Below are 10,959 nucleotides of genomic sequence, written 5' to 3'. Positions count from 1 at the left end.
TTTCCTCTGAATTTTGATAATCGAGAGAAATGACCTTCATCTTGAAAAACTGTTTTCTCATTAGTGAATCACACCACGTCCTGCAAAATCCTGTGAAACACTTCGAAAAGAAGTCTGGAGTAAAAATTCTGACATCCCCGTGTTCTGGAGACTGGGAGCTTTTCAAAAGTGAGGCTAGCTGCATTCAGTTGGAATTCTGCATTTATTTAAAGCATCAGACTCTGCACTTCTTGTTAAAAGGTTTTATAATTTTTCCCAGACGTGTCATCTGTGTTAATTGTGCTTCTGGTGAGGTCAGAGTCCTTAAGATCAGGATGATGGCCTGTGAGACGCAAGTGGGTCTCCTGCAAGTGGACTTTCCCCAGAAGCCTTCCTCCCCCCAGAGGTCTCCAGCCTGTCCAGCCACTGGCCTGTCACCCTGGCGTCTTGTGTCACCTGTCCCAGACTGCTGGCCGTTGGGTCCCACGGTCCCTGCAGTTGCACCAAGGCCCCCGGCATTTCCACGGGGCAGAGGCAGCCGGCAAGCGTGGTCCCAAGACCAACCCGTGGCCCCCGCTCAGGTGGCGTGCATGTGCTGGGACTCTTCCTCTGGGAGCGTTCATAGCTCAACAGAGGAATCATCGTTTGTTTTTTCTGAGCATGAAATAGATACGTAGTGATCCTATGAATTAGTCCATCAAGAAAAGTATGAGGAGACCATTTAAATTACCTTTCATCTCAGCTCCCTGCAGCTCCGGCTGTTGGTATGTGTGTGTGCGTGTCTGTTACACATGCACTTACACAAACACTGCAGCACTTACGTGCCACACGCCTTCTTTCTGCGGCTCACAGGTACTAGAGCTGAAGGGGCTCCTAGCCAGGGCCCTGTGTGCTCAGCTGGTCCTGCCGTCATCCCTTCTGCCGTCACCTTGACATCCAAGCTGGAATCAGGAAGGGAGGCCCAGGACTTTCCTTCCCACACCAAGCTCAGCGGGTGCCCAGGATGACGGAGTCAGAGAGAAGGACCCCGCCCCCACAACCCACCCCAGAGGCTGCGGGACAGGGAAGTGGCAGGCGGCCCTCCAGGCTGCAGAGAATCACCGTTACCCTCGAGGAGCTGTGCTGGGGGAGGCCTGGGTTTGTCCATTTGTCTTGTCTTGGGATTTTACCGAGGAGGGAAATCACTGGTCATGTGGTGAGTCTGTGCTTAATTTCTGAGCAACTGTCCAACTGTTTTAGAAAGTGGCTGTATCATTCTACGTTCCCATCAGCAATGTATGACTTTTGATTTTTCCACATCCTTGCCAACACTTGTTACTTTCTTTCTTTAATTATAGGCATCCTAGGACGGGGGAGCCTAGTGGGCTGCCATCTGTGGGGTCGCAGAGTCGGACACGACTGAAGCGACGCAGCAGCAGCAGCAGCAGCAGTGGTATATTATCTCATAGTTGTGATGTGCATTTAGTGACTACAGATGGTGAGTCTCTTTTCATGTGGTCATTGGCCATTTGTGTATCTTTTTTGAAGAAATATCTTTACAAACACTTTGCCCTATTTTCACTGTGTCTCTTTATTTTCGTTGTTGAATTGAAGGTTTTTCTCATGTATTCTGGACACTAGCCCCTTATCAGATAAGTGAGCAGTATTTTCTCCCATCGTGTGGGGTGCCTTCTCTTTTCTTGGTATTGTCCTTTGACAATAAGGTCTTGATATTGTCCTTCTTGTTTAGTATATTCAGACTTTCTATTTCTTCTGGAGTAACTCATGGTACTTTGTTACGCTAATCTTTATTATTTCCTTCTTGAAGCTTGCTTTCAGTTTTCTAGCTTCTTAATGTAGAAAGTGAACGTGAAAGTCATTCAGTCGTGTCTGACTCTTTGCGACCCCTTGGACTGTACAGTCCATGAAATTCTCCAGGCCAGAATACCAGAGTGGGTAGCCTTTCCTTTCTCCAGGGGGTCTTCCCCACCCAGGAATCAAACCCAGGTCTCCCACATTACAGGTGGATTCTTTACCATCTGAGCCACCAGGGAAACCCAAGAATACTGGTGTGGGTAGCCTTTCCTTTCTCCAGCACATCTTCCCGACCCAGGAATCAAACCAGGGTCTCCTGCCTTGCAGGCAGATTCTTTACCAACTGAGCTGTTAGGGAAGCCCTCTTAATGTAGGTGTTAGGTTATTTGGAATCTTTCTTCTAATAAAGTCTGTTTAGCCTCTTCAATGTGTTAATACTTTTAATCAAATTAATTAAGTTTACTTTATCAAATTAATGTTCTCATCAAATGTGGGAGATTTTCAGCCACCGTTTTTTCAGATATTGTTTCTGATGAGAAATTTGTTGTCATCCTTACATTCACTCCTCTGTACATATTCCTGGTCAGCTGTTAAGACTTTCTCCTTTTAACTGGTCTTGAGAAATTTGATTGTCATTGTGGTTTTGATTATCAGTGTGATTTTCTGCATGTATCGTTTGTGCTTGGGGTTTGTTGAGCTTCTTGGATCTGTGGGTGTATAGTTGTCACTAAATTTGGAAATTTTTTGACATTATTTACTTAAAAATGTTTCTACCCCCATCCTCTTTTTTGATGACTCCAATTACATGTATGTTAGTGTGCTTCTGTTCAGAGTTCACTTATGTTCTTTACATTTGATTTTCATTCTTTTACTCTGTCTGTGTGTGTGTGCACGCTTTTTTGAGGAGGGGAGGAATAGTTTCTGTTTTTAAGTCTTCAAGTTCTTTATCTTTTTACTGTCGGTGTATAATCTGCCATTAATCCGACTTAGTGCATTTTTCACTTCAGACATTGTATTTACCAATTCTTAAAAATTTGAATTTTGTCTGTTTTATATTTTATGTTTCCTATTAGATTCCTGGATATTTGAATTTTATTACAGTAACTGTTTCAGCGTCCTTCTCTAATAATTCTACCATCTGTGTCCATTGTGGGCTGGTTTTAATGGATTAATAGTGTCGTTCCTCATACATCAGGCCTTTCTGCTTCTCTGCAGGCTTGGTAATTTTTGATTGAATACCAGACAAGGTGTAGTGCATCTTATGGAGAGTTATATATTTTTTAATTCCTGTAAATATTCTTGAGCTTTGTCCAGGGTTGCAGTTAATTTTCTTGCAAGCAGTTTGAGCCTTTCTTCTCTTGCTTTTATGATTCATTAAGTGAGTCTAGAGCAGTGTTTATTCTAAGAATAATTATTTCCCACTATTGATGCAAGACATTCCTGACTACCGTAACTAACGCCCCATGAATAACGAGTTTTCCAGTGTGGCTGGTGGGAGGTGTGAGTTCCAGCCACTGTTTTCCTGTAATCTCTTAGAGTGGGTCACTCCCTAGCCTAGTACACACGCACTCACTAGTCCTGTCGAGCGGGACCCCTGCGGATCTCCGGATTCTCTCTGATGTTGTCTTTCTCATCTCCAGCACTAAGTCCTGTGCACTCTGGTTGCCTTAGTCTCACCAAACTGTCAACCCAGTCTCCTCAACTCCAGCGGTCTTGCAGGTTTTGGCTGGTGTTTTGATCCTGTGACACAACTTAGAAACACATCCAAGGCAGAGACCCAAAGCAACCACAGACCTCAGCTCAGTTGCTTTCCATGTCTCCCGTCCAAACACTAACCAGGCGGATCCCGCCTAGCTTCTGAGACCAGTCACCTGCTGCTCATCAATCACCAGCCTTCGCTGTCTGGTCCTAGTGTTTTGAAAATCATTTTTGCATAGTTGGTGTGAATTTTTTATGGCTGGCTCAGGCAAAAGGGTAAATCCAGAATCTGTTACTCAAATTTGGCTGAAATCAGTCTAGTGATACCAATCTTTAAAAAAAAGAAATCAGGAAATAGAGTAGGAGAAAATACTTCTTAACTTGTTTTATGGGGTTAAAATTACTCTGATATCAAAACTTTTGATACTGATGCTTTTGAACAGTGGTGTTGGAGAAGACTCTTAAGAGACTGAAGCTGAAGCGCCAATACTTTGGCCACCTGATGCAAAGAACTGACTCATTAGAAAAGACCCTGATGCTGGGAAAGATTGAAGGCAGGAGGAGAAGGGGACGACAGAGGATGAGATGGTTGGATGGCATCACCAACTCAATGGACAGGTGTTTGAGTAAGTTCTGGGACTTGTTGATGGACAGGGAAGCCTGGCGTGCTGCAGTCTGTGGGGTCACAAAGAGTCTTACGTGACAGAGCTACTGAACCGAACTGAACTGCTATCAGAACTAACTGAAGATGATATATATATAGAGAGAGGAAAATACAGACCAATTGTATTCAGGAACATAAGTGCGAAAAATTTTAACAAAATAATAGATTATTAAATCCCATCAGTTCAGTGGAGAGTTCTGACAAAACATGGTCCACTGGAGAAGGGAATGGCAAACCACTTCAGTGTTCTTGCCTTGAGAACTCCATGAACAGTATGAAAGGCTAAAAGATATGACACTGGAAGATGGACTCTCCAGGTCAGTAGGTGCCCAATACGCTACTGGAGATCAGTGGAGAAGTAATTCCAGAAAGAATGACGAGACGGAGCCCAAATGAAAACAACACCCAGTTGTGGATGTGACTGGTGATGGAAGTAAAATCCAATGCTGTAAAGAACAATATTGCACAGGAACCTGGAATGTTAGGCCCACGAATCAAGGTAAATTGGAAATGGTCAAACAGGAGATGGCAAGAGTGAACACTGACATTTTAGGAATCAGCGAACTAAAATGGTCTGGAATGGGCGAATTTAACTCAGATGACCATTATATCTATACTGTGGTCACGAATCCCTTAGAAGAAATGGAGTAGCCCTTATAGTCAACAAAAGAGTCCAAAATGCAGTACTTGGGTGCAATCTCAAAATGATCTCTGTTTGTTTCCAAGGTAAACCATTCAATATCACAGTAATCCAAGACTATGTCCCAGCCACTAATGCCAAAGAAGCTGAAGTTGAAAGGTTCTATGAAGACCTACAAGACCTTCTAGAACTAACACCAAAAAAAAGATGTCCTTTTCATCATAGGCAACTGGAATGCGAAAGTAGAAAGTCAAGAGATACCTGGGGTAACAGGCTAATTTGGCCTTGGGAGTACAAAACGAAGCAGGGCAAAGGCTAAAAGAGTTTTGCCAAGAGAATGCACTGCTCAGAGCAAACACCCTCTTCCAACAACTCAAGATACAACTCTACACATGGACATCACCAGATGGTCAACACTGAAATCAGATTGATTATGTTGTTTGCAGCCAAAGATGGAGAAGCTCTATACAGTCAGCAAAAACAAGACCTGGAGCTGACTGTGGCTCAGATCATGAACTCCTTATTGCAAAATTCAGACTTAAATTGAAGAAAGTAAGGAAATCACTAGACCATTCAGATATGACCTAAATCAAATCCCTTATGATTATACAGTGGAAATGAGAAATAGATTCTAGGGATTAGATCTGATAGAGTGCCTGAAGAACTATGGACAGAGGTTCATGACATTGTACAGGAGGAAGGGATCAAGACCATCCCCAAGAAAAAGAAATGCAAAAAGGCAAAATGGCTGTCTGGGAAGGCCTTACAAATAGCTGTGAAAAGAAGAGAAGTGAAAGGCAAAGGAGAAAAGGAAAGATATGTCCATCTGAATGCAGAGTTCCAAAGAATAGCAAGGAGAGATAAGAAAACCTTCCTCAGTGATCAGTGCAAAGAAATAGAGGAAAACAATAGAATGGCAAAGACTAGAGATCTCTTCAAGAAAATTAAAGATACCAAGGGAACATTTCATGCAAAGATGGGCTCAATAAAGGACAGAAATGGTATGAACCTAACAGAAGCGGAAGATATTAAGAAGAGGTGGCAAGAATACACAGAAGAACTGTACAAAAGAGATCTTCATGACCCAGGTAACCATTATGGTGAGTGCGAAGTCAAGTGGGCCTTAGGAAGCATCACTACAAACAAAGCTAGTGGAGGCGATGGAATTCCAGCTGAGCTATTTCAAATCCTAAAAGGTGATGCTGTGAAAGTGCTCCACTCAATATGCCAGCAAATTTGGAAAATTCAGCAATGGCCACAGGACTGGAAAATGTTGGTCTTCATTCCAATCCCAAGGAAAGGCAATGCCAAAGAATGCTCAAACTACGGCTCAATTGCACTCATCTCACACACTAGCAAAGTAATGCTCAAAATTAAATCCCCTAATATCTAAAGTAGATGACACTGCATGACCAAGGGTTTCTTCCCAGCGAAATGGACACACATGGACACACGAGAGTGATCGTCCCTGAGATCAGTAGACACGATAATTCTGCTAAACCGCCCAGTTCCCTGTGCCCATTTCCAGTCAGGTCCACCTGCAGTGGAAGCAAGTGTCATGACTTCTGTGCCACAGATGAGCTCAGTCTGATATTGAGCTTTGTGTAAGCTCAGTAGATACCCTTTTATGTCTGCTGCTGCGTCGCTTCAGTCGTGTCCGACTCTGTGCGACCCCATAGACGGCAGCCCACCAGGCTTCCCCGTCCCTGGGATTCTAGGTTCTTTTAAATAATTATATGATTGTCTCAATAGATTCAAATAAAGCATTTGACAAAATTCAATCCTTTCGTGATAAAAATCCCTCAACAAAATAAAACCAACTACGAGAAACCTACCATCTAACATCTTTATTATCATTATTGTTAAAAAATAACTTTTATTTAACAGCAAGATTGTGTGTATTGGAACTGACTCATTGGAAAAGACTCTGATTCTGGGAACGATTGAGGGCAGGAGAAGAAGGGGACGACAGAGGATGAGATGGTTGGATGGCATCACCGACTCAATGGAGATGAGTTTGAGTAGACTCTGGGAGTTGGTGATGGACAGGGAGGCCTGGAATGCTGTGGTCCATGGGGTCGCAAAGAGTCGGACACGACTGAGCAACTGAAATGAACTGAACTGAACATTTAGTGAAATACATGCAAATCATTTATACTGAGAATTTTTAAACAACACTGAAAGAAATTAGAAGAGAACTAAATAACAGGACAAACATACAATGTTCATGGATTTTCAGACTCAATATCGTTAAGATTTCGATTGTCTACAAATTGATCTACAGGTTTAACACAATCCCAGGCAAATCCTCATGGACTCAGAAACTGATGAGTTGATTCTCAAACTTATTTAGAAATTTAAAGGACTTAAAATAGCCAAAGCAACTTCAAAAAGAACAAAATTGGAAGACTCACACTAAGTGATCTCAGAACTTACCACAAAGCTCCTGAATTTGAGACAATGAACCTTAAAGACACTGAAAAGAGCAGGGGACTCAGTCAGCAGATTGTATTTCACCATCTGGATGAACATGGAGAAAATTAACCACAGCCCCATCCTTAGACCCCTACAGCAGGAATTCAAGATGAGTCATAAAAGCTAAAACCGTAAAACTTCCAGAAGAAAACAGAAATATATTTTTATCCTTCACACTGGAGAAGGTTTCTTAGAATGGATTCAAAAAGCAGTACATTCAAAAGTCAACAAATTGGACTTCACCCAAACAAACAGCTCCTGACCTGGATGGCATGATTAAGAAAATGAAAAAGCAAGTCGGAGACTGGGAGAAAACGTTTGCAAGGCATGTATCTGACAAAGGTCTCATGTTCAGGACATGCGGTGAGTTTCCACAAACAGATAATAAAAAGGACCCTAATAAAATAAGCAAAAGACTTGGACACTTCTCAAAGGAAGCTGTAGAATTTGCCAGTAAACCCTTGAAAGGGGGTTCAGCATTGCTCATCATCAGAGAAATATCAATTAAAATCACCACAAGACACCATTCCACTAACCTCAGTATGGCTAAAATTTAGAATTTTGAAAGACCAAATGCTGGCAAGGTTGTAATTAACAGGAATTCCTATGGACTGCTGATGGAAGTCTAAAACGGTTGCACCACACTTTGGAAAGCTTGCAAAAATTTCACTCGTTATCTTTTTATTTCCCTTAAAAAATATCAGTCCATAAAATATCTTAGACAAAATGTGATTCATAATAACTCCAAACTATAAACAACCCAACATCCATCACATAGATAAGCTTGTGGTATGTTACACAATGGAACATGACTCAGCAGTAAAAAGTATTAACTGGTTCTCGTAACTTTTTGTTTGAGTCTCTAGAACGTTAAACTGAGTGGAAGGAGGCAGAAACAGAGGAGTTTATATCGGATGCTTCCATTTGTGTGAAGTTCAAAAGCAGGGAAACCTACCCTAAGAGGATGGCAGTCAGGACTGTGGGTGATTGTGGAGGATGGGGAGAGCTTCAATTTAAGCATCTGCTGGGGTGATTGACAGGTTCTGTATTGATTGGAATGTCGATTACAAGTCAAGGCATCACTTCCCTGTATGCGAGTTTTATCTCAATAGTTGAAGAATAATACTAATATCGACAGAGCGCTTCTACTTAAATTGGACAAACACTTCCTTTATGATCGGAAGTAAGAAACATTATGGAAAGACACTGGGCAAAGAGACACGACCGAGTACAAAAGGAAGAAAAAAGTTCAAGATTTTCCACAACAATTTGGGAAACTTATTTTATAGGAAAAAATCACACTGCAGGGACTCCTGACTTCACTTTCAGCACTGCCACATTGAACACCACAGAAAGAGTAACATTTTAACAGAAACGAAATGCTCATCATACACAGCTGACCCCACAGAGTGACCACGAAGCCTTGGGCAGTTTGACCTGTGATGCTTTGCTGCTGCTGCTAAGTCACTTCAGTTGTGTCCCACTCTGTGTGACCCCATAGACGGCAGCTCACCAGGCTCCCCCATCCCTGGGATTCTCCAGGCAAGAACACTGGAGTGGGTTGCCATTTCCTTCTCCAATGCAGGAAAGTGAAAAGTGAAAGTGAAGTCGCTCAGTGGCGTCCGATTCTTCGCGACCCCATAGACTGCAGCTCACCAGGCTCCTCCATCCATGGGATTTTCCAGGCAAGAGTACTGGAGTGGGGTGCCATTGACCTGAAATGCCCACCATGATTTATGGACAAACCCATAGGGCTTGAGGTTTTCCAGCTCCTCTGTCCTGCAATTTAACTGTCCTGTTCAATGGTATCAACCTCTTCCCACACTCTTAAGAGGATTTATGGTGTCTGTCTGCTGATATTTAAGTCCTACTAGTTCCGGAGTCTGTTTTATCTGAACTGAGAGGCATGCTAGCTGCTGCCCCACCTACTAAATGGGAGAATTTCATCTCGTATGTTTACGGACAGTCTGTGCCCACACTGCACAGCATTTTCTTACCATTCATTTCCATTCAGCTTCAGTTGGCTCAGTCCCCGTGGAGTCTGGAACCTAATGAAGCCTTCGCCCAGTTGTCTGCTGTCTGCTCAGGTAGGCCAGTGAGCTCTGCCTCTTCTACCCCCAGTGACTGACTCCATCCTCAGTGACTAGGTCTCGTCCTCAGCCCCGGCGTCCGGCCTGAGCTGGGGCCTGAACCCCGACTCGGGCATCGTTGGCACCGCGTCCTGCTGCGTCCCCACCTTGCCTCCAGAGTACTGGAGTGGGGTGCCATCGCCTTCTCCGCTTTAAGGGGCTATGCTGGTTAATTGAGACTTTGTTTATTTGTTTTTTTTTTAAAGATCTCATTTTGTGGTCATCATTCTGTTGTCAATGGCACTGTATTTGTTTTCCTGATAAAAGGAGATTTATTAAGACATCTATTCCTGGGCAACTTAAAAAGTCTGTCTGGTAATAAAGAAGCTTTTCAAAATCAGAAGTCAAGAAAAATTCTATGTAATTGAATGTACTTTTGGCTAACAGATTTATTTTAACTAGTGACTTTGTGAACATGTGATAGTACAGACTCATCTTTTCATTTTCTGTTGCATTATTGACTAATATAGGGCTTCCCAGGTGGCTCAGCAATAAACAATCCGCCTGCCAAAGGAGGAGACACAAGAGATGTGGGTCAGGAATGATCCCCTGAAGAAGGAAATGGCAGCCCACCCCAGTATTCTTGCCTGGGAAATCCCATGGACAGAGGAGCCTGGTGGGCTACAGTCCACAGGGCCGCAGAGAATCAGACACACGTCAGTGACTGGGCACATGGACTGATACACGATGAAGACACATCGTGTAATCACGCCAGTCAACATGCTGCGGTGGCAGAGTTGTGCAGTTCACTGTGAATGGTGCGTTACTGCAGCCGTCTCGCGGTATTATGCAGGATTTACCTGAGTTTCTAGTGAGGACAAGGCCCCAGATGCATCATTATTCTTACGGAGCAGAATAATTGTCCATCTTCCAGTTTCTGAGTGCTACTGGAGTAGCAGCACCTTCTTCCAAACAGTACATGTTGGTTATTAAATAATACGAATGCATGCTTTTCTCACACATGTACATATCACTGTCCCCAGAGTCTCAGCTCCCAAGTCCTCTTCAGAGCGTTTCAGGTGGTCCCTGCCGCCTCACCGGAGCAGGCAAGGCCATTGGCAAGTTCACCAACAAGGTCACCCAGGGCTTGGTCTTCACTTGTCACCCTGCTCAGCTTCTCCTGGCCAAGCGCCTGGGCTGAACGTCCGTGCCTCCACCCTGCTGCGCCCCTAACCTTCCAGTCTTCACCGTTTCTCCCGCTGAACGCTGAGCAGGGCGGGCTCCCTCCTTGGCCCTCGGTGCCCCCTGCACCCCCTCCAGCAGGGACCGAGGCAGCGTGCGTGTGAACAGCGCTGGAGGCCGCTGCCTTCCGAATCACCCCCAGCCTCCCCCATCCCGGTACATCTACCCCACGAGCGATGCCTACGCAACGCTCCACCCACCCCCCGCCCCAGCCCTAGTCTCCACAGCAGCCGGTGGGACCACACATCTTAGTCTTGTGTCCTCAGCGAGGCTGGATCCTTGGACGCCCCTCCTCCTCAGAACCTCCACCTCATGATCAATTCAGCCGTACGTTGTATTGGCCCAGCCTCCAACACGGGGAGCAAACGCCGCCACGGCTCCCCGCTGCCTCCGTCCTG

The sequence above is a fragment of the Bos indicus genome, chromosome 9 (genome assembly GCF_029378745.1).
Source record: "Bos indicus isolate NIAB-ARS_2022 breed Sahiwal x Tharparkar chromosome 9, NIAB-ARS_B.indTharparkar_mat_pri_1.0, whole genome shotgun sequence".
NCBI lineage: Eukaryota > Metazoa > Chordata > Mammalia > Artiodactyla > Bovidae > Bos > Bos indicus.
This window is presented reverse-complemented; position numbering follows the sequence as displayed.